General features: G+C 51.4%; 18 non-coding genes across 18 annotated transcripts; all 18 read right to left on the bottom strand.

Annotated features, from left to right (window-relative positions):
• Nucleotides 1-241: 241 nt before the first annotated feature.
• On the bottom strand, nt 242-323 carry trnal-uag (transfer RNA leucine (anticodon UAG)). Its single transcript has one exon. It is a non-coding gene; the product is annotated as a tRNA-Leu (tRNA).
• A 1038-nt stretch (nt 324-1361) lies between these two features.
• On the bottom strand, nt 1362-1443 carry trnal-aag (transfer RNA leucine (anticodon AAG)). Its single transcript has one exon. It is a non-coding gene; the product is annotated as a tRNA-Leu (tRNA).
• A 1113-nt stretch (nt 1444-2556) lies between these two features.
• trnal-uag (transfer RNA leucine (anticodon UAG)) lies at nt 2557-2638 on the bottom strand. Its single transcript has one exon. It is a non-coding gene; the product is annotated as a tRNA-Leu (tRNA).
• Nucleotides 2639-3655: 1017 nt separating this feature from the next.
• On the bottom strand, nt 3656-3737 carry trnal-aag (transfer RNA leucine (anticodon AAG)). Its single transcript has one exon. It is a non-coding gene; the product is annotated as a tRNA-Leu (tRNA).
• A 1113-nt stretch (nt 3738-4850) lies between these two features.
• On the bottom strand, nt 4851-4932 carry trnal-uag (transfer RNA leucine (anticodon UAG)). The gene has a single exon. It is a non-coding gene; the product is annotated as a tRNA-Leu (tRNA).
• Nucleotides 4933-5980: 1048 nt separating this feature from the next.
• Nucleotides 5981-6062, bottom strand: trnal-aag (transfer RNA leucine (anticodon AAG)). Its single transcript has one exon. It is a non-coding gene; the product is annotated as a tRNA-Leu (tRNA).
• Nucleotides 6063-7134: 1072 nt separating this feature from the next.
• trnal-uag (transfer RNA leucine (anticodon UAG)) lies at nt 7135-7219 on the bottom strand. Its single transcript has one exon. It is a non-coding gene; the product is annotated as a tRNA-Leu (tRNA).
• A 1038-nt stretch (nt 7220-8257) lies between these two features.
• On the bottom strand, nt 8258-8339 carry trnal-aag (transfer RNA leucine (anticodon AAG)). The gene has a single exon. It is a non-coding gene; the product is annotated as a tRNA-Leu (tRNA).
• A 1104-nt stretch (nt 8340-9443) lies between these two features.
• Nucleotides 9444-9525, bottom strand: trnal-uag (transfer RNA leucine (anticodon UAG)). Its single transcript has one exon. It is a non-coding gene; the product is annotated as a tRNA-Leu (tRNA).
• A 1018-nt stretch (nt 9526-10543) lies between these two features.
• Nucleotides 10544-10625, bottom strand: trnal-aag (transfer RNA leucine (anticodon AAG)). The gene has a single exon. It is a non-coding gene; the product is annotated as a tRNA-Leu (tRNA).
• A 143-nt stretch (nt 10626-10768) lies between these two features.
• Nucleotides 10769-10850, bottom strand: trnal-uag (transfer RNA leucine (anticodon UAG)). The gene has a single exon. It is a non-coding gene; the product is annotated as a tRNA-Leu (tRNA).
• Nucleotides 10851-11867: 1017 nt separating this feature from the next.
• Nucleotides 11868-11949, bottom strand: trnal-aag (transfer RNA leucine (anticodon AAG)). The gene has a single exon. It is a non-coding gene; the product is annotated as a tRNA-Leu (tRNA).
• A 1112-nt stretch (nt 11950-13061) lies between these two features.
• Nucleotides 13062-13143, bottom strand: trnal-uag (transfer RNA leucine (anticodon UAG)). The gene has a single exon. It is a non-coding gene; the product is annotated as a tRNA-Leu (tRNA).
• A 2190-nt stretch (nt 13144-15333) lies between these two features.
• Nucleotides 15334-15415, bottom strand: trnal-uag (transfer RNA leucine (anticodon UAG)). Its single transcript has one exon. It is a non-coding gene; the product is annotated as a tRNA-Leu (tRNA).
• A 1037-nt stretch (nt 15416-16452) lies between these two features.
• On the bottom strand, nt 16453-16534 carry trnal-aag (transfer RNA leucine (anticodon AAG)). The gene has a single exon. It is a non-coding gene; the product is annotated as a tRNA-Leu (tRNA).
• Nucleotides 16535-17647: 1113 nt separating this feature from the next.
• On the bottom strand, nt 17648-17729 carry trnal-uag (transfer RNA leucine (anticodon UAG)). Its single transcript has one exon. It is a non-coding gene; the product is annotated as a tRNA-Leu (tRNA).
• A 1017-nt stretch (nt 17730-18746) lies between these two features.
• Nucleotides 18747-18828, bottom strand: trnal-aag (transfer RNA leucine (anticodon AAG)). The gene has a single exon. It is a non-coding gene; the product is annotated as a tRNA-Leu (tRNA).
• Nucleotides 18829-18971: 143 nt separating this feature from the next.
• trnal-uag (transfer RNA leucine (anticodon UAG)) lies at nt 18972-19053 on the bottom strand. The gene has a single exon. It is a non-coding gene; the product is annotated as a tRNA-Leu (tRNA).
• Between the last annotated feature and the right edge of the window lie 319 nt (nt 19054-19372).

Raw genomic sequence — 19372 nt, 5'->3', positions numbered from 1 at the left:
ACCATTGACTTAACATTGAAATCACTCGGACCAGACGCATATTCCCGTTTGGTGTGAGCGTAGCATTAGACCGTGCGGCCATGCTGCCTCGTCGGGTTGCGCTCCAATGGTCTCTTCGACAGGTGGAACGGCCTCCCTAATACTTACATGGCAGAACTGCTGCAGTCTAATCCTGTTTGCGTGAAATAATCCCGCTGCCAAGCGGGTTAGAGGGCCTCCCTGCCTTGGTTAAGATGGCTGCTGGCAGCGATGGGATTCGAACCCACGCCCTCGAAGAGACTGGAGCCTAAATCCAGCGCCTTAGACCACTCGGCCACGCTACCCTGGGAATTTCACTTTCGTGGGCCATTTTCTGCCCTCTTCCCCCACCCCAAATATAGAGAGAACGTCGGCCGCCGGACCTTCTATGCAAAGCCTCTGGAATGCGGGCAAAGAACATTTTTTTTGCGTACGCACAATAGCCTTCCAAAACTCTGTCTTGGCAGCAGTGGGATTCAAACCCACACCCCCGAAGAGACTGGAGCCTTAATCCAACGCCTTATGCTACGTTCACACCAAACGCGAATACGCGTCTAAATTCTCGCCTGCTGCTTCTATTTATATGCCTGACCACTTTGTGTTCATTCGCCCGTCAAGAGAGAAATGGACGCGCATGAAAACAAAAGTTTGAAGTGAAATTTACGCGCTTCAGGTGCGTCAGAGAGGCGAAAGTTTCAAAAAGTTTCGAACCCCATTGGCAGCCATCTTTTTACAAGACGTCTGTTGTTGATCGGTCATTTATCGAGAGTGTCACTGCTCTGTATTGGCTCTGGAGAGCAGAACAGCGGTGTAGGGATCATCGTCGCTGTATTTGGGTTGCGCTTCGCCACAAGCTGATGCCTTGTAATTCGCCGCCGTAAAGGCATCCTTAATACAGGGTATGCAGTCCTACTCCTGGTGGCCCCCTTCCTGTGGAGTGGAGGTCCATCTCTGATCAAGCACACCTAAATCCGCTAATCAAGGCCTTTGGGGCTTATGTGGAAACGATAGCCAGCTGTGATGCATTTAAAATCAAAATGATCAGGCAGCTGTTATTTCACCCAAAACTTTCCATGAGTAACACTGGCTGTCTCCATTCTTGTAGACTTCTCATTAATATAATTTTCAAATTCGTTGAATTGTTGGTTTGTTTTATATTGCACCTCTTCTATGATTGTAAATTATTGGTGTGCCTCTGTTGGAATGGAGCAGAGGCTGGGACAAGCTTTAAGCACTGACTTTGCTAAATGGCAAAGAATGCGAAACCGGCTAAGTTTGGATGAGCGTGCAGCGTCACTTCTCCAGTCGCTTCGCAGCCTCAGGAGCTTTCCAAAAGACTTCCCTGGCAGCGGTGGGATTCGAACCCATGCCCCCGAAGAGACTGGAGCCTTAATCCAGCGCCTTAGACCGCTCGGCCACGCTACCTTGTCATGGTGTGTTCCACGGGTCTTTACGACAGGTCAAACGGCCTCCCAAATACTGACTCTGCGGAACGGCTGCAGTCTAATCCTGTTTGCGTAAAACAAGCCCGCTCCCAAGCGGGTTAGAGGGCCTCCCTGCCTTGGTTAAAATGCCTGCTGGCAGCAATGGGATTTAGACTGGAGCCTAAATCAAATGCCTTAGACCTCTCGGCCACGCTACCCTGGAATGCTCACTTTCGTGGGCCCTTTTCTGCCCTCTTCCCCCACCCCAAAGATAGAGAAAACGTCGGCCGCCGGACCTTCTTTGCAAAGCCTCTGGAGTGCGGGCAAAGAATGTTTTTTTGTGTGTAGGCACAATAGCCTTCCAAAACTCTGTCTTGGCAGTAGTGGGATTCAAACCCACGCCCCCGAAGAGACTGGAGCCTTAATCCAGCGGCTTAGACCACTCGGCCACGCTACCCTGCCACAACCGCCTTCGTGGGCCCTTTTTTTTTCTTGTCGCGCTTCGCCGCAAGCTGATGCCTTGTAATTCGAAGCCGTAAAGGCATCCTTTATACAGGGGTATGCAGTCCTACTCCTGGTGGCCCCCTTCCTGTGGAGTGGAGGTCAGCATCAAGCAGGCTCCTGATTGGTTAACGCGGCGCGAATTGACGCAGAAGTTCCGATTTTTCACCTCGGGCAGCAGACGCGAATTCTTGTCAGACGCGTGATTCACAAAAAAGCACAATTCGCGCTTAACGCACCTAACGCGCCAGACGCTCAATTCGCGCCATTCGCGAGAACTAGACGCGCGGATGAGGCAAATTCGCGTCTACCGCGCCGCGCTAAACGCCTCATTCGCGCCGCAAGAACTCCAGGCGCGTGTAAACACGTCTTACCATTGACTTAACATTGAAATCACTCAGACCAGACGCATATTCCCGTTTGGTGTGAGCGTAGCATTAGACCGTGCGGCCATGCTACCTCGTCGGGTTGCGCTCCAAGGGTCTCTTGGACAGGTGGTACGGCCTCCCTAATACTTACTCTGCAGAACTGCTGCAGTCTAATCCTGTTTGCGTGAAATAATCCCGCTGCCAAACGGGTTAGAGGGCCTCCCTGCCTTGGTTAAAATGGCTGCTGGCAGCGATGGGATTTGAACCCACGCCCCCGAAGAGAATGGAGCCTAAATCCAGCGCCTTAGACCACTCGGCCACGCTACCCTGGGATTCTCACTTTCGTGGGCCATTTTCTGCCCTCTTCCCCCACCCCAAATATAGAGAGAACGTCGGCCGCCGGACCTTCTATGCAAAGCCTCTGGAATGCGGGCAAAGAACATTTTTTTGCGTACGCACAATAGCCTTCCAAAACTCTGTCTTGGCAGCAGTGGGATTCAAACCCACACCCCCGAAGAGACTGGAGCCTTAATCCAACGCCTTATGCTACGTTCACACCAAACGCGAATACGCGTCTAAATTCTCGCCTGCTGCTTCTATTTACACGCCTGACCACTTTGTGTTCATTCGCCCGTCAAGAGCGAAATGGACGCGCATGAAAACAAAAGTTTTAAGTGAAATTTACGCGCGTCAGGTGCGTCAGAGAGGCGAAAGTTTCAAAAAGTTTCGAACCCCATTGGCAGCCATCTTTTTTACAAGACGTCTGTTGTTGATCGGTCATTTATCGAGAGTGTCACTGCTCTGTATTGGCTCTGGAGAGCAGAACAGCGGTGTAGGGATCATCGTCGCTGTATTTGGGTTGCGCTTCGCCACAAGCTGATGCCTTGTAATTCGCCGCCGTAAAGGCATCCTTAATACAGGGTATGCAGTCTTACTCCTGGTGGCCCCCTTCCTGTGGAGTGGAGGTCCATCTCTGATCAAGCACACCTGAATCCGCTAATCAAGGCCTTTGGGGCTTATGTGGAAACGATAGCCAGCTGTGATGCATTTAAAATCAAAATGATCAGGCAGCTGTTATTTCACCCAAAACTTTTCATGAGTAAAACTGGCTGTCTCCATTCTTGTAGACTACTCATTGTTTTTCATTAATATAATTTATTGCACCTCTCCTATGATTGTAAATTATTGGTGTGCCTCTGTTGGAATGGAGCAGAGGCTGGGACAAGCTTTAAGCCCTGACTTTGCTAAATGGCAAAGAATGCGAAAGCGGCTAAGTTTGGATGAGCATGCAGCGTCACTTCTCCAGTCGCTTCGCAGCCTCAGGAACTTTCCAAAAGACTTCCCTGGCAGCGGTGGGATTTGTACCCACGCCCCCGAAGAGACTGGAGCCTTAATCCAGCGCCTTAGACCACTCGGCCACGCTACCTTGTCATGGTGTGTTCCACGGGTCTTTACGACAGGTCAAACGGCCTCCCAAATACTGACTCTGCGGAACGGCTGCAGTCTAATCCTGTTTGCGTAAAACAAGCCCGCTCCCAAGCGGGTTAGAGGGCCTCCCTGCCTTGGTTAAAATGCCTGCTGGCAGCAATGGGATTTAGACTGGAGCCTTAAATCAAATGCCTTAGACCTCTCGGCCACGCTACCCTGGAATGCTCACTTTCGTGGGCCCTTTTCTGCCCTCTTCCCCCACCCCAAAGATAGAGAAAACATCGGCCGCCGGACCTTCTTTGCAAAGCCTCTGGAGTGCGGGCAAAGAATGTTTTTTTGTGTATTGGCACAATAGCCTTCCAAAACTCTGTCTTGGCAGTAGTGGGATTCAAACCCACGCCCCCGAAGAGACTGGAGCCTTAATCCAGCGGCTTAGACCACTCGGCCCCGCTACCCTGCCACAGCCGCCTTCGTGGGCCCTTTTTTTTCTTGTCGCGCTTCGCCGCAAGCTGATGCCTTGTAATTCGAAGCCGTAAAGGCATCCTTTATACAGGGGTATGCAGTCCTACTCCTGGTGGCCCCCTTCCTGTGGAGTGGAGGTCAGCATCAAGCAGGCTCCTGATTGGTTAACGCGGCGCGAATTGACGCAGAAGTTCAGATTTTTCACCTCGGGCAGCAGACGCGAATGCTTGTCAGACGCGTGATTCACAAAAAAGCACAATTCGCGCTTAACGCACCTAACGCGCCAGACGCTCAATTCGCGCCATTCGCGAGAACTAGACGCGCGGATGAGGCGAATTCGCGTCTACCGCGCCGCGCTAAACGCCTCATTCGCGCCGCAAGAACTCCAGGCGCGTGTAAACACGTCTTACCATTGACTTAACATTGAAATCACTCGGACCAGACGCATATTCCCGTTTGGTGTGAGCGTAGCATTAGACCGTGCGGCCATGCTGCCTCGTCGGGTTGCGCTCCAAGGGTCTCTTCGACAGGTGGAACGGCCTCCCTAATACTTACATGGCAGAACTGCTGCAGTCTAATCCTGTTTGCGTGAAATAATCCCGCTGCCAAGCGGGTTAGAGGGCCTCCCTGCTTTGGTTAAAATTGCTGCTGGCAGCGATGGGATTCGAACCCACGCCCCCGAAGAGACTGGAGCCTAAATCCAGCGCCTTAGACCACTCGGCCACGCTACCCTGGGATTTGCACTTTCGTGGGCCATTTTCTGCCCTCTTCCCCCACCCCAAATATAGAGAGAACGTCGGCCGCCGGACCTTCTATGCAAAGCCTCTGGAATGCGGGCAAAGAACATTTTTTTTTGCGTACGCTCAATAGCCTTCCAAAACTCTGTCTTGGCAGCAGTGGGATTCAAACCCACACCCCCGAAGAGACTGGAGCCTTAATCCAACGCCTTATGCTACGTTCACACCAAACGCGAATACGCGTCTAAATTCTCGCCTGCCGCTTCTATTTATACGCCTGACCACTTTGTGTTCATTCGCCCGTCAAGAGCGAAATGGACGCGCATGAAAACAAAAGTTTATAGTGAAATTTACGCGCGTCAGGTGCGTCAGAGACGCGAAAGTTTCAAAAAGTTTCGAACCCCATTGGCAGCCATCTTTTTACAAGACGTCTGTTGTTGATCGGTCATTTAGCGAGAGTGTCACTGCTCTGTATTGACTGTGGAGAGCAGAACAGCGGTGTAGGGATCATCGTCGTTGTATTTGGGTTGCGCTTCGCCACAAGCTGATGCCTTGTAATTCGCCGCCGTAAAGGCATCCTTAATACAGGGTATGCAGTCCTACTCCTGGTGGCCCCCTTCCTGTGGAGTGGAGGTCCATCTCTGATCAAGCACACCTGAATCCGCTAATCAAGGCCTTTGGGGCTTATGTGGAAACGATAGCCAGCTGTGATGCATTTAAAATCAAAATGATCAGGCAGCTGTTATTTCACCCAAAACTTTCCATGAGTAACACTGGCTGTCTCCATTCTTGTAGACTTCTCATTGTTTTTCATTAATATAATTTTCAAATTCGTTGAATTGTTGGTTTGTTTTTATTGCACCTCTTCTATGATTGTAAATTATTGGTGTGCCTCTGTTGGAATGGAGCAGAGGCTGGGACAAGCTTTAAGCACTGACTTTGCTAAATGGCAAAGAATGCGAAAGCGGCTAAGTTTGGATGAGCATGCAGCGTCACTTCTCCAGTCGCTTCGCAGCCTCAGGAGCTTTCCAAAAGACTTCCCTGGCAGCGGTGGGATTCGAACCCACGCCCCCGAAGAGACTGGAGCCTTAATCCAGGGCCTTAGACTGCTCGGCCACGCTACCTTGTCATGGTGTGTTCCACGGGTCTTTACGACAGGTCAAACGGCCTCCCAAATACTGACACTGCGGAACGGCTGCAGTCTAATCCTGTTTGCGTAAAACAAGCCCGCTCCCAAGCGGGTTAGAGGGCCTCCCTGCCTTGGTTAAAATGCCTGCTGGCAGCAATGGAATTTAGACTGGAGCCTAAATCAAATGCCTTAGACCTCTCGGCCACGCTACCCTGGAATGCTCACTTTTGTGGGCCCTTTTCTGCCCTCTTCCCCCACCCCAAAGATAGAGAAAACGTCGGCCGCCGGACCTTCTTTGCAAAGCCTCTGGAGTGCGGGCAAAGAATGTTTTTTGTGTATAGGCACAATAGCTTTCCAAAACTCTGTCTTGGCAGTAGTAGGATTCAAACCCACGCCCCCGAAGAGACTGGAGCCTTAATCCAGCGGCTTAGACCACTGGGCCTTTTTTTTTCTTGTCGCGCTTCGCCGCAAGCTGATGCCTTGTAATTCGAAGCCGTAAAGGCATCCTTTATACAGGGGTATGCAGTCCTACTCCTGGTGGCCCCCTTCCTGTGGAGTGGAGGTCAGCATCAAGCAGGCTCCTGATTGGTTAACGCGGCGCGAATTGACGCAGAAGTTCAGATTTTTCACCTCGGGCAGCAGACGCGAATGCTTGTCAGACGCGTGATTCACAAAAAAGCACAATTCGCGCTTAACGCACCTAACGCGCCAGACGCTCAATTCGCGCCATTCGCGAGAACTAGACGCGCGGATGAGGCGAATTCGCGTCTACCGCGCCGCGCTAAACGCCTCATTCGCGCCGCAAGAACTCCAGGCGCGTGTAAACACGTCTTACCATTGACTTAACATTGAAATCACTCGGACCAGACGCATATTCCCGTTTGGTCTGAGCGTAGCATTAGACCGTGCGGCCATGCTACCTCGTCGGTTTGCGCTCCAAGGGTCTCTTCGACAAGTGGAACGGCCTCCCTAATACTTACTCTGCAGAACTGCTGCAGTCTAATCCTGTTTGCGTGAAATAATCCCGCTGCCAAGCGGGTTAGAGGGCCTCCCTGCCTTGGTTAAGATGGCTGCAGCGATGGGATTCGAACCCACGCCCTCGAAGAGACTGGAGCCTAAATCCAGCGCCTTAGACCACTCGGCCACGCTACCCTGGGAATTTCACTTTCGTGGGCCATTTTCTGCCCTCTTCCCCCACCCCAAATATAGAGAGAACGTCGGCCACCGGACCTTCTATGCAAAGCCTCTGGAATGCGGGCAAAGAACATTTTTTTTGCGTACGCACAATAGCCTTCCAAAACTCTGTCTTGGCAGCAGTGGGATTCAAACCCACACCCCCGAAGAGACTGGAGCCTTAATCCAACGCCTTATGCTACGTTCACACCAAACGCGAATACGCGTCTAAATTCTCGCCTGCTGCTTCTATTTATATGCCTGACCACTTTGTGTTCATTCGCCCGTCAAGAGCGAAATGGACGCGCATGAAAACAAAAGTTTGAAGTGAAATTTACGCGCTTCAGGTGCGTCAGAGAGGCGAAAGTTTCAAAAAGTTTCAAACCCCATTGGCAGCCATCTTTTTACAAGACGTCTGTTGTTGATCGGTCATTTATCGAGAGTGTCACTGCTCTGTATTGGCTCTGGAGAGCAGAACAGCGGTGTAGGGATCATCGTCGCTGTATTTGGGTTGCGCTTCGCCACAAGCTGATGCCTTGTAATTCGCCGCCGTAAAGGCATCCTTAATACAGGGTATGCAGTCCTACTCCTGGTGGCCCCCTTCCTGTGGAGTGGAGGTCCATCTCTGATCAAGCACACCTGAATCCGCTAATCAAGGCCTTTGGGGCTTATGTGGAAACGATAGCCAGCTGTGATGCATTTAAAATCAAAATGATCAGGCAGCTGTTATTTCACCCAAAACTTTCCATGAGTAACACTGGCTGTCTCCATTCTTGTAGACTTCTCATTAATATAATTTTCAAATTCGTTGAATTGTTGGTTTGTTTTATATTGCACCTCTTCTATGATTGTAAATTATTGGTGTGCCTCTGTTGGAATGGAGCAGAGGCTGGGACAAGCTTTAAGCACTGACTTTGCTAAATGGCAAAGAATGCGAAAGCGGCTAAGTTTGGATGAGCATGCAGCGTCACTTCTCCAGTCGCTTCGCAGCCTCAGGAGCTTTCCAAAAGACTTCCCTGGCAGCGGTGGGATTCGAACCTACGCCCCCGAAGAGACTGGAGCCTTAATCCAGTGCCTTAGACCGCTCGGCCACGCTACCTTGTCATGGTGTGTTCCACGGGTCTTTACGACAGGTCAAACGGCCTCCCAAATACTGACTCTGCGGAACGGCTGCAGTCTAATCCTGTTTGCGTAAAACAAGCCCGCTCCCAAGCGGGTTAGAGGGCCTCCCTGCCTTGGTTAAAATGCCTGCTGGCAGCAATGGGATTTAGACTGGAGCCTAAATCAAATGCCTTAGACCTCTCGGCCACGCTACCCTGGAATGCTCACTTTCGTGGGCCCTTTTCTGCCCTCTTCCCCCACCCCAAAGATAGAGAAAACGTCGGCCGCCGGACCTTCTTTGCAAAGCCTCTGGAGTGCGGGCAAAGAATGTTTTTTTGTGTATAGGCACAATAGCCTTCCAAAACTCTGTCTTGGCAGTAGTGGGATTCAAACCCACGCCCCCGAAGAGACTGGAGCCTTAATCCAGCGGCTTAGACCACTCGGCCACGCTACCCTGCCACAGCCGCCTTCGTGGGCCCTTTTTTTTTCTTGTCGCGCTTCGCCGCAAGCTGATGCCTTGTAATTCGAAGCCGTAAAGGCATCCTTTATACAGGGGTATGCAGTCCTACTCCTGGTGGCCCCCTTCCTGTGGAGTGGAGGTCAGCATCAAGCAGGCTCCTGATTGGTTAACGCGGCGCGAATTGACGCAGAAGTTCCGATTTTTCACCTCGGGCAGCAGACGCGAATTCTTGTCAGACGCGTGATTCACAAAAAAGCACAATTCGCGCTTAACGCACCTAACGCGCCAGACGCTCAATTCGCGAGAACTAGACGCGCGGATGAGGCAAATTCGCGTCTACCGCGCCGCGCTAAATGCCTCATTCGCGCCGCAAGAACTCCAGGCGCGTGTAAACACGTCTTACCATTGACTTAACATTGAAATCACTCGGACCAGACGCATATTCCCGTTTGGTGTGAGCGTAGCATTAGACCGTGCGGCCATGCTACCTCGTCGGGTTGCGCTCCAAGGGTCTCTTGGACAGGTGGTACGGCCTCCCTAATACTTACTCTGCAGAACTGCTGCAGTCTAATCCTGTTTGCGTGAAATAATCCCGCTGCCAAACGGGTTAGAGGGCCTCCCTGCCTTGGTTAAATTGGCTGCTGGCAGCGATGGGATTTGAACCCACGCCCCCGAAGAGAATGGAGCCTAAATCCAGCGCCTTAGACCACTCGGCCACGCTACCCTGGGATTCTCACTTTCGTGGGCCATTTTCTGCCCTCTTCCCCCACCCCAAATATAGAGAGAACGTCGGCCGCCGGACCTTCTATGCAAAGCCTCTGGAATGCGGGCAAAGAACATTTTTTTTGCGTACGCACAATAGCCTTCCAAAACTCTGTCTTGGCAGCAGTGGGATTCAAACCCACACCCCCGAAGAGACTGGAGCCTTAATCCAACGCCTTATGCTACGTTCACACCAAACGCAAATACGCGTCTAAATTCTCGCCTGCTGCTTCTATTTACACGCCTGACCACTTTGTGTTCATTCGCCCGTCAAGAGCGAAATGGACGCGCATGAAAACAAAAGTTTTAAGTGAAATTTACGCGCGTCAGGTGCGTCAGAGAGGCGAAAGTTTCAAAAAGTTTCGAACCCCATTGGCAGCCATCTTTTTTACAAGACGTCTGTTGTTGATCGGTCATTTATCGAGAGTGTCACTGCTCTGTATTGGCTCTGGAGAGCAGAACAGCGGTGTAGGGATCATCGTCGCTGTATTTGGGTTGCGCTTCGCCACAAGCTGATGCCTTGTAATTCGCCGCCGTAAAGGCATCCTTAATACAGGGTATGCAGTCCTACTCCTGGTGGCCCCCTTCCTGTGGAGTGGAGGTCCATCTCTGATCAAGCACACCTGAATCCGCTAATCAAGGCCTTTGGGGCTTATGTGGAAACGATAGCCAGCTGTGATGCATTTAAAATCAAAATGATCAGGCAGCTGTTATTTCACCCAAAACTTTTCATGAGTAAAACTGGCTGTCTCCATTCTTGTAGACTACTCATTGTTTTTCATTAATATAATTTATTGCACCTCTCCTATGATTGTAAATTATTGGTGTGCCTCTGTTGGAATGGAGCAGAGGCTGGGACAAGCTTTAAGCCCTGACTTTGCTAAATGGCAAAGAATGCGAAAGCGGCTAAGTTTGGATGAGCATGCAGCGTCACTTCTCCAGTCGCTTCGCAGCCTCAGGAACTTTCCAAAAGACTTCCCTGGCAGCGGTGGGATTTGTACCCACGCCCCCGAAGAGACTGGAGCCTTAATCCAGCGCCTTAGACCACTCGGCCACGCTACCTTGTCATGGTGTGTTCCACGGGTCTTTACGACAGGTCAAACGGCCTCCCAAATACTGACTCTGCAGTCTAATCCTGTTTGCGTAAAACAAGCCCGCTGCCAAGCGGGTTAGAGGGCCTCCCTGCGTTGGTTTGAAATTGCTGCTGGCAGCGATGGGATTCGAACCCACGCCCCCGAAGAGACTGGAGCCTAAATCCAGCGCCTTAGACCACTCGGCCACGCTACCATGGGATTTGCACTTTCGTGGGCCATTTTCTGCCCTCTTCCCCCACCCCAAATATAGAGAGAACGTCGGCCGCCGGACCTTCTATGCAAAGCCTCTGAAATGCGGGCAAAGAACATTTTTTTTGCGTACGCACAATAGCCTTCCAAAACTCTGTCTTGGCAGCAGTGGGATTCAAACCCACACCCCCGAAGAGACTGGAGCCTTAATCCAACGCCTTATGCTACGTTCACACCAAACGCGAATACGCGTCTAAATTCTCGCCTGCCGCTTCTATTTATACGCCTGACCACTTTGTGTTCATTCGCCCGTCAAGAGCGAAATGGACGCGCATGAAAACAAAAGTTTGAAGTGAAATTTACGCGCGTCAGGTGCGTCAGAGAGGCGAAAGTTTCAAAAAGTTTCGAACCCCATTGGCAGCCATCTTTTTACAAGACGTCTGTTGTTGATCGGTCATTTATCGAGAGTGTCACTGCTCTGTATTGGCTCTGGAGAGCAGAACAGCGGTGTAGGGATCATCGTCGCTGTATTTGGGTTGCGCTTCGCCACAAGCTGATGCCTTTTAATTCGCCGCCGTAAAGGCATCCTTAATACAGGGTATGCAGTCCTACTCCAGGTGGCCCCCTTCCTGTGGAGTGGAGGTCCATCTCTGATCAAGCACACCTGAATCCGCTAATCAAGGCCTTTGGGGCTTATGTGGAAACGATAGCCAGCTGTGATGCATTTAAAATCAAAATGATCAGGCAGCTGTTATTTCACCCAAAACTTTCCATGAGTAAAACTGGCTGTCTCCATTCTTGTAGACTACTCATTGTTTTTCATTAATATAATTTATTGCACCTCTCCTATGATTGTAAATTATTGGTGTGCCTCTGTTGGAATGGAGCAGAGGCTGGGACAAGCTTTAAGCACTGACTTTGCTAAATGGCAAAGAATGCGAAAGCGGCTAAGTTTGGATGAGCATGCAGCGTCACTTCTCCAGTCGCTTCGCAGCCTCAGGAACTTTCCAAAAGACTTCCCTGGCAGCGGTGGGATTCGAACCCACGCCCCCGAAGAGACTGGAGCCTTAATCCAGCGCCTTAGACCGCTCGGCCACGCTACCTTGTCATGGTGTGTTCCACGGGTCTTTACGACAGGTCAAACGGCCTCCCAAATACTGACTCTGCGGAACGGCTGCAGTCTAATCCTGTTTGCGTAAAACAAGCCCGCTCCCAAGCGGGTTAGAGGGCCTCCCTGCCTTGGTTAAAATGCCTGCTGGCAGCAATGGGATTTAGACTGGAGCCTAAATCAAACGCCTTAGACCTCTCGGCCACGCTACCCTGGAATGCTCACTTTCGTGGGCCCTTTTCTGCCCTCTTCCCCCACCCCAAAGATAGAGAAAACGTCGGCCGCCGGACCTTCTTTGCAAAGCCTCTGGAGTGCGGGCAAAGAATGTTTTTTTGTGTGTAGGCACAATAGCCTTCCAAAACTCTGTCTTGGCAGTAGTGGGATTCAAACCCACGCCCCGAAGAGACTGGAGCCTTAATCCAGCGGCTTAGACCACTCGGCCACGCTACCCTGCCACAGCCGCCTTCGTGGGCCCTTTTTTTTTCTTGTCGCGCTTCGCCGCAAGCTGATGCCTTGTAATTCGAAGCCGTAAAGGCATCCTTTATACAGGGGTATGCAGTCCTACTCCTGGTGGCCCCCTTCCTGTGGAGTGGACGTCAGCATCAAGCAGGCTCCTGATTGGTTAACGCGGCGCGAATTGACGCAGAAGTTCCGATTTTTCACCTCGGGCAGCAGACGCGAATTCTTGTCAGACGCGTGATTCACAAAAAAGCACAATTCGCGCTTAACGCACCTAACGCGCCAGATGCTCAATTCGCGCCATTCGCGAGAACTAGACGCGCGGATGGGGCGAATTCGCGTCTACCGCGCCGCGCTAAACGCCTCATTCGCGCCGCAAGAACTCCAGGCGCGTGTAAACACGTCTTACCATTGACTTAACATTGAAATCACTCTGACCAGACGCATATTCCCGTTTGGTGTGAGCGTAGCATTAGACCGTGCGGCCATGCTACCTCGTCGGGTTGCGCTCCAAGGGTCTCTTCGACAGGTGGTACGGCCTCCCTAATACTTACTCTGCAGAACTGCTGCAGTCTAATCCTGTTTGCGTGAAATAATCCCGCTGCCAAACGGGTTAGAGGGCCTCCCTGCCTTGGTTAAAATGGCTGCTGGCAGCGATGGGATTCGAACCCATGCCCCCGAAGAGACTGGAGCCTAAATCAAGCGCCTTAGACCACTCGGCCACGCTACCCTGGGATTCTCACTTTCGTGGGCCATTTTCTGCCCTCTTCCCCCACCCCAAATATAGAGAGAACGTCGGCCGCCGGACCTTCTATGCAAAGCCTCTGGAATGCGGGCAAAGAACATTTTTTTTGCGTACGCACAATAGCCTTCCAAAACTCTGTCTTGGCAGCAGTGGGATTCAAACCCACACCCCCGAAGAGACTGGAGCCTTAATCCAACGCCTTATGCTACGTTCACACCAAACGCGAATACGCGTCTAAATTCTCGCCTGCTGCTTCTATTTACACGCCTGACCACTTTGTGTTCATTCGCCCGTCAAGAGCGAAATGGACGCGCATGAAAACAAAAGTTTGAAGTGAAATTTACGCGCGTCAGGTGCGTCAGAGAGGCGAAAGTTTCAAAAAGTTTCGAACCCCATTGGCAGCCATCTTTTTACAAGACGTCTGTTGTTGATCGGTCATTTATCGAGAGTGTCACTGCTCTGTATTGGCTCTGGAGAGCAGAACAGCGGTGTAGGGATCATCGTCGCTGTATTTGGGTTGCGCTTCGCCACAAGCTGATGCCTTGTAATTCGCCGCCGTAAAGGCATCCTTAATACAGGGTATGCAGTCCTACTCCTGGTGGCCCCCTTCCTGTGGAGTGGAGGTCCATCTCTGATCAAGAACACCTGAATCCGCTAATCACGGCCTTTGGGGCCTATGTGGAAACGATAGCCAGCTGTGATGCATTTAAAATCAAAATGATCAGGCAGCTGTTATTTCACCCAAAACTTTCCATGAGTAACACTGGCTGTCTCCATTCTTGTAGACTTCTCATTGTTTTTCATTAATATAATTTTCAAATTCGTTGAATTGTTGGTTTGTTTTTATTGCACCTCTTCTATGATTGTAAATTATTGGTGTGCCTCTGTTGGAATGGAGCAGAGGCTGGGACAAGCTTTAAGCACTGACTTTGCTAAATGGCAAAGAATGCGAAAGCGGCTAAGTTTGGATGAGCATGCAGCGTCACTTCTCCAGTCGCTTCGCAGCCTCAGGAGCTTTCCAAAAGACTTCCCTGGCAGCGGTGGGATTCGAACCCACGCCCCCGAAGAGACTGGAGCCATAATCTAGGGCCTTAGACTGCTCGGCCACGCTACCTTGTCATGGTGTGTTCCACGGGTCTTTACGACAGGTCAAACGGCCTCCCAAATACTGACACTGCGGAACGGCTGCAGTCTAATCCTGTTTGCGTAAAACAAGCCCGCTCCCAAGCGGGTTAGAGGGCCTCCCTGCCTTGGTTAAAATGCCTGCTGGCAGCAATGGAATTTAGACTGGAGCCTAAATCAAATGCCTTAGACCTCTCGGCCACGCTACCCTGGAATGCTCACTTTCGTGGGCCCTTTTCTGCCCTCTTCCCCCACCCCAAAGATAGAGAAAACGTCGGCCGCCGGACCTTCTTTGCAAAGCCTCTGGAGTGCGGGCAAAGAATGTTTTTTGTGTATAGGCACAATAGCTTTCCAAAACTCTGTCTTGGCAGTAGTAGGATTCAAACCCACGCCCCCGAAGAGACTGGAGCCTTAATCCAGCGGCTTAGACCACTGGGCCTTTTTTTTTCTTGTCGCGCTTCGCCGCAAGCTGATGCCTTGTAATTCGAAGCCGTAAAGGCATCCTTTATACAGGGGTATGCAGTCCTACTCCTGGTGGCCCCCTTCCTGTGGAGTGGAGGTCAGCATCAAGCAGGCTCCTGATTGGTTAACGCGGCGCGAATTGACGCAGAAGTTCAGATTTTTCACCTCGGGCAGCAGACGCGAATGCTTGTCAGACGCGTGATTCACAAAAAAGCACAATTCGCGCTTAACGCACCAGACGCTCAATTCGCGAGAACTAGACGCGCGGATGAGGCGAATTCGCGTCTACCGCGCCGCGCTAAACGCCTCATTCGCGCCGCAAGAACTCCAGGCGCGTGTAAACACGTCTTACCATTGACTTAACATTGAAATCACTCGGACCAGACGCATATTCCCGTTTGGTCTGAGCGTAGCATTAGACCGTGCGGCCATGCTACCTCGTCGGTTTGCGCTCCAAGGGTCTCTTTGACAAGTGGAACGGCCTCCCTAATACTTACTCTGCAGAACTGCTGCAGTCTAATCCTGTTTGCGTGAAATAATCCCGCTGCCAAGCGGGTTAGAGGGCCTCCCTGCCTTGGTTAAGATGGCTGCTGGCAGCGATGGGATTCGAACCCACGCCCTCGAAGAGACTGGAGCCTAAATCCAGCGCCTTAGACCACTCGGCCACGCTACCCTGGGAATTTCACTTTCGTGGGCCATTTCTGCCCTCTTCCCCCACCCCAAATATAGAGAGAACGTCGGCCGCCGGACCTTCTATGCAAAGCCTCTGGAATGCGGGCAAAGAACATTTTTTTTGCGTACGCACAATAGCCTTCCAAAACTCTGTCTTGGCAGCAGTGGGATTCAAACCCACACCCCCGAAGAGACTGGAGCCTTAATCCAACGCCTTATGCTACGTTCACACCAAACGCGAATACGCGTCTAAATTCTCGCCTGCTGCTTCTATTTATATGCCTGACCACTTTGTGTTCATTCGCCCGTCAAGAGCGAAATGGACGCACATGAAAACAAAAGTTTGAAGTGAAATTTACGCGCTTCAGGTGCGTCAGAGAGGCGAAAGTTTCAAAAAGTTTCGAACCCCATTGGCAGCCATCTTTTTACAAGACGTCTGTTGTTGATCGGTCATTTATCGAGAGTGTCACTGCTCTGTATTGGCTCTGGAGAGCAGAACAGCGGTGTAGGGATCATCGTCGCTGTATTTGGGTTGCGCTTCGCCACAAGCTGATGCCTTGTAATTCGCCGCCGTAAAGGCATCCTTAATACAGGGTATGCAGTCCTACTCCTGGTGGCCCCCTTCCTGTGGAGTGGAGGTCCATCTCTGATCAAGCACACCTGAATCCGCTAATCAAGGCCTTTGGGGCTTATGTGGAAACGATAGCCAGCTGTGATGCATTTAAAATCAAAATGATCAGGCAGCTGTTATTTCACCCAAAACTTTCCATGAGTAACACTGGCTGTCTCCATTCTTGTAGACTTCTCATTAATATAATTTTCAAATTCGTTGAATTGTTGGTTTGTTTTATATTGCACCTCTTCTATGATTGTAAATTATTGGTGTGCCTCTGTTGGAATGGAGCAGAGGCTGGGACAAGCTTTAAGCACTGACTTTGCTAAATGGCAAAGAATGCGAAAGCGGCTAAGTTTGGATGAGCATGCAGCGTCACTTCTCCAGTCGCTTCGCAGCCTCAGGAACTTTCCAAAAGATTTCCCTGGCAGCGGTGGGATTCGAACCCACGCCCCCGAAGAGACTGGAGCCTTAATCCAGCGCCTTAGACCGCTCGGCCACGCTACCTTGTCATGGTGTGTTCCACGGGTCTTTACGACAGGTCAAACGGCCTCCCAAATACTGACTCTGCGGAACGGCTGCAGTCTAATCCTGTTTGCGTAAAACAAGCCCGCTCCCAAGCGGGTTAGAGGGCCTCCCTGCCTTGGTTAAAATGCCTGCTGGCAGCAATGGGATTTAGACTGGAGCCTAAATCAAACGCCTTAGACCTCTCGGCCACGCTACCCTGGAATGCTCACTTTCGTGGGCCCTTTTCTGCCCTCTTCCCCCACCCCAAAGATAGAGAAAACGTCGGCCGCCGGACCTTCTTTGCAAAGCCTCTGGAGTGCGGGCAAAGAATGTTTTTTTGTGTGTAGGCACAATAGCCTTCCAAAACTCTGTCTTGGCAGTAGTGGGATTCAAACCCACGCCCCCGAAGAGACTGGAGCCTTAATCCAGCGGCTTAGACCACTCGGCCACGCTACCCTGCCACAGCCGCCTTCGTGGGCCCTTTTTTTTTCTTGTCGCGCTTCGCCGCAAGCTGATGCCTTGTAATTCGAAGCCGTAAAGGCATCCTTTATACAGGGGTATGCAGTCCTACTCCTGGTGGCCCCCTTCCTGTGGAGTGGACGTCAGCATCAAGCAGGCTCCTGATTGGTTATCGCGGCGCGAATTGACGCAGAAGTTCCGATTTTTCACCTCGGGCAGCAGACGCGAATTCTTGTCAGACGCGTGATTCACAAAAAAGCACAATTCGCGCTTAACGCACCTAACGCGCCAGATGCTCAATTCGCGCCATTCGCGAGAACTAGACGCGCGGATGGGGCGAATTCGCGTCTACCGCGCCGCGCTAAACGCCTCATTCGCGCCGCAAGAACTCCAGGCGCGTGTAAACACGTCTTACCATTGACTTAACATTGAAATCACTCTGACCAGACGCATATTCCCGTTTGGTGTGAGCGTAGCATTAGACCGTGCGGCCATGCTACCTCGTCGGGTTGCGCTCCAAGGGTCTCTTCGACAGGTGGTACGGCCTCCCTAATACTTACTCTGCAGAACTGCTGCAGTCTAATCCTGTTTGCGTGAAATAATCCCGCTGCCAAACGGGTTAGAGGGCCTCCCTGCCTTGGTTAAAATGGCTGCTGGCAGCGATGGGATTCGAACCCATGCCCCCGAAGAGACTGGAGCCTAAATCAAGCGCCTTAGACCACTCGGCCACGCTACCCTGGGATTCTCACTTTCGTGGGCCATTTTCTGCCCTCTTCCCCCACCCCAAATATAGAGAGAACGTCGGCCGCCGGACCTTCTATGCAAAGCCTCTGGAATGCGGGCAAAGAACATTTTTTTTGCGTACGCACAATAGCCTTCCAAAACTCTGTCTTGGCAGCAGTGGGATTCAAACCCACACCCCCGAAGAGACTGGAGCCTTAATCCAACGCCTTATGCTACGTTCACACCAAACGCGAATACGCGTCTAAATTCTCGCCTGCTGCTTCTATTTACACGCCTGACCACTTTGTGTTCATTCGCCCGTCAAGAGCGAAATGGACGCGCATGAAAACAAAAGTTTGAAGTGAAATTTACGCGCGTCAGGTGCGTCAGAGAGGCGAAAGTTTCAAAAAGTTTCGAACCCCATTGGCAGCCATCTTTTTACAAGACGTCTGTTGTTGATCGGTCATTTATCGAGAGTGTCACTGCTCTGTATTGGCTCTGGAGAGCAGAACAGCGGTGTAGGGATCATCGTCGCTGTATTTGGGTTGCGCTTCGCCACAAGCTGATGCCTTGTAATTCGCCGCCGTAAAGGCATCCTTAATACAGGGTATGCAGTCCTACTCCTGGTGGCCCCCTTCCTGTGGAGTGGAGGTCCATCTCTGATCAAGCACACCTGAATCCGCTAATCAAGGCCTTTGGGGCTTATGTGGAAACGATAGCCAGCTGTGATGCATTTAAAATCAAAATGATCAGGCAGCTGTTATTTCACCCAAAACTTTTCATGAGTAAAACTGGCTGTCTTCATTCTTGTAGACTACTCATTGTTTTTCATTAATATAATTCATTGCACCTCTCCTATGATTGTAAATTATTGGTGTGCCTCTGTTGGAATGGAGCAGAGGCTGGGACAAGCTTTAAGCCCTGACTTTGCTAAATGGCAAAGAATGCGAAAGCGGCTAAGTTTGGATGAGCATGCAGCATCACTTCTCCAGTCGCTTCGCAGCCTCAGGAGCTTTCCAAAAGACTTCCCTGGCAGCGGTGGGATTTGTACCCACGCCCCCGAAGAGACTGGAGCCTTAATCCAGCGCCTTAGACCACTCGGCCACGCTACCTTGTCATGGTGTGTTCCACGGGTCTTTACGACAGGTCAAACGGCCTCCCAAATACTGACTCTGCAGTCTAATCCTGTTTGCGTAAAACAAGCCCGCTGCCAAGCGGGTTAGAGGGCCTCCCTGCGTGGGTTTGAAATTGCTGCTGGCAGCGATGGGATTCGAACCCACGCCCCCGAAGAGACTGGAGCCTAAATCCAGCGCCTTAGACCACTCGGCCACGCTACCCTGGAATGGTCACTTTCGTGGGCCCTTTTCTGCCCTCTTCCCCCACCCCAAAGATAGAGAAAACGTCGGCCGCCGGACCTTCTTTGCAAAGCCTCTGGAGTGCGGGCAAAGAATGTTTTTTTGTGTATAGGCACAATAGCCTTCCAAAACTCTGTCTTGGCAGTAGTGGGATTCAAACCCACGCCCCCGAAGAGACTGGAGCCTTAATCCAGCGGCTTAGACCACTCGGCCCCGCTACCCTGCCACAGCCGCCTTCGTGGGCCCTTTTTTTTCTTGTCGCGCTTCGCCGCAAGCTGATGCCTTGTAATTCGAAGCCGTA

The sequence above is a fragment of the Garra rufa genome, chromosome 1 (assembly GCF_049309525.1).
Source record: "Garra rufa chromosome 1, GarRuf1.0, whole genome shotgun sequence".
NCBI classification, from domain to species: Eukaryota; Metazoa; Chordata; class Actinopteri; order Cypriniformes; family Cyprinidae; genus Garra; species Garra rufa.
Note: the sequence above shows the minus strand (reverse complement) of the source record. Positions and strands in the feature narration are given on the sequence as shown.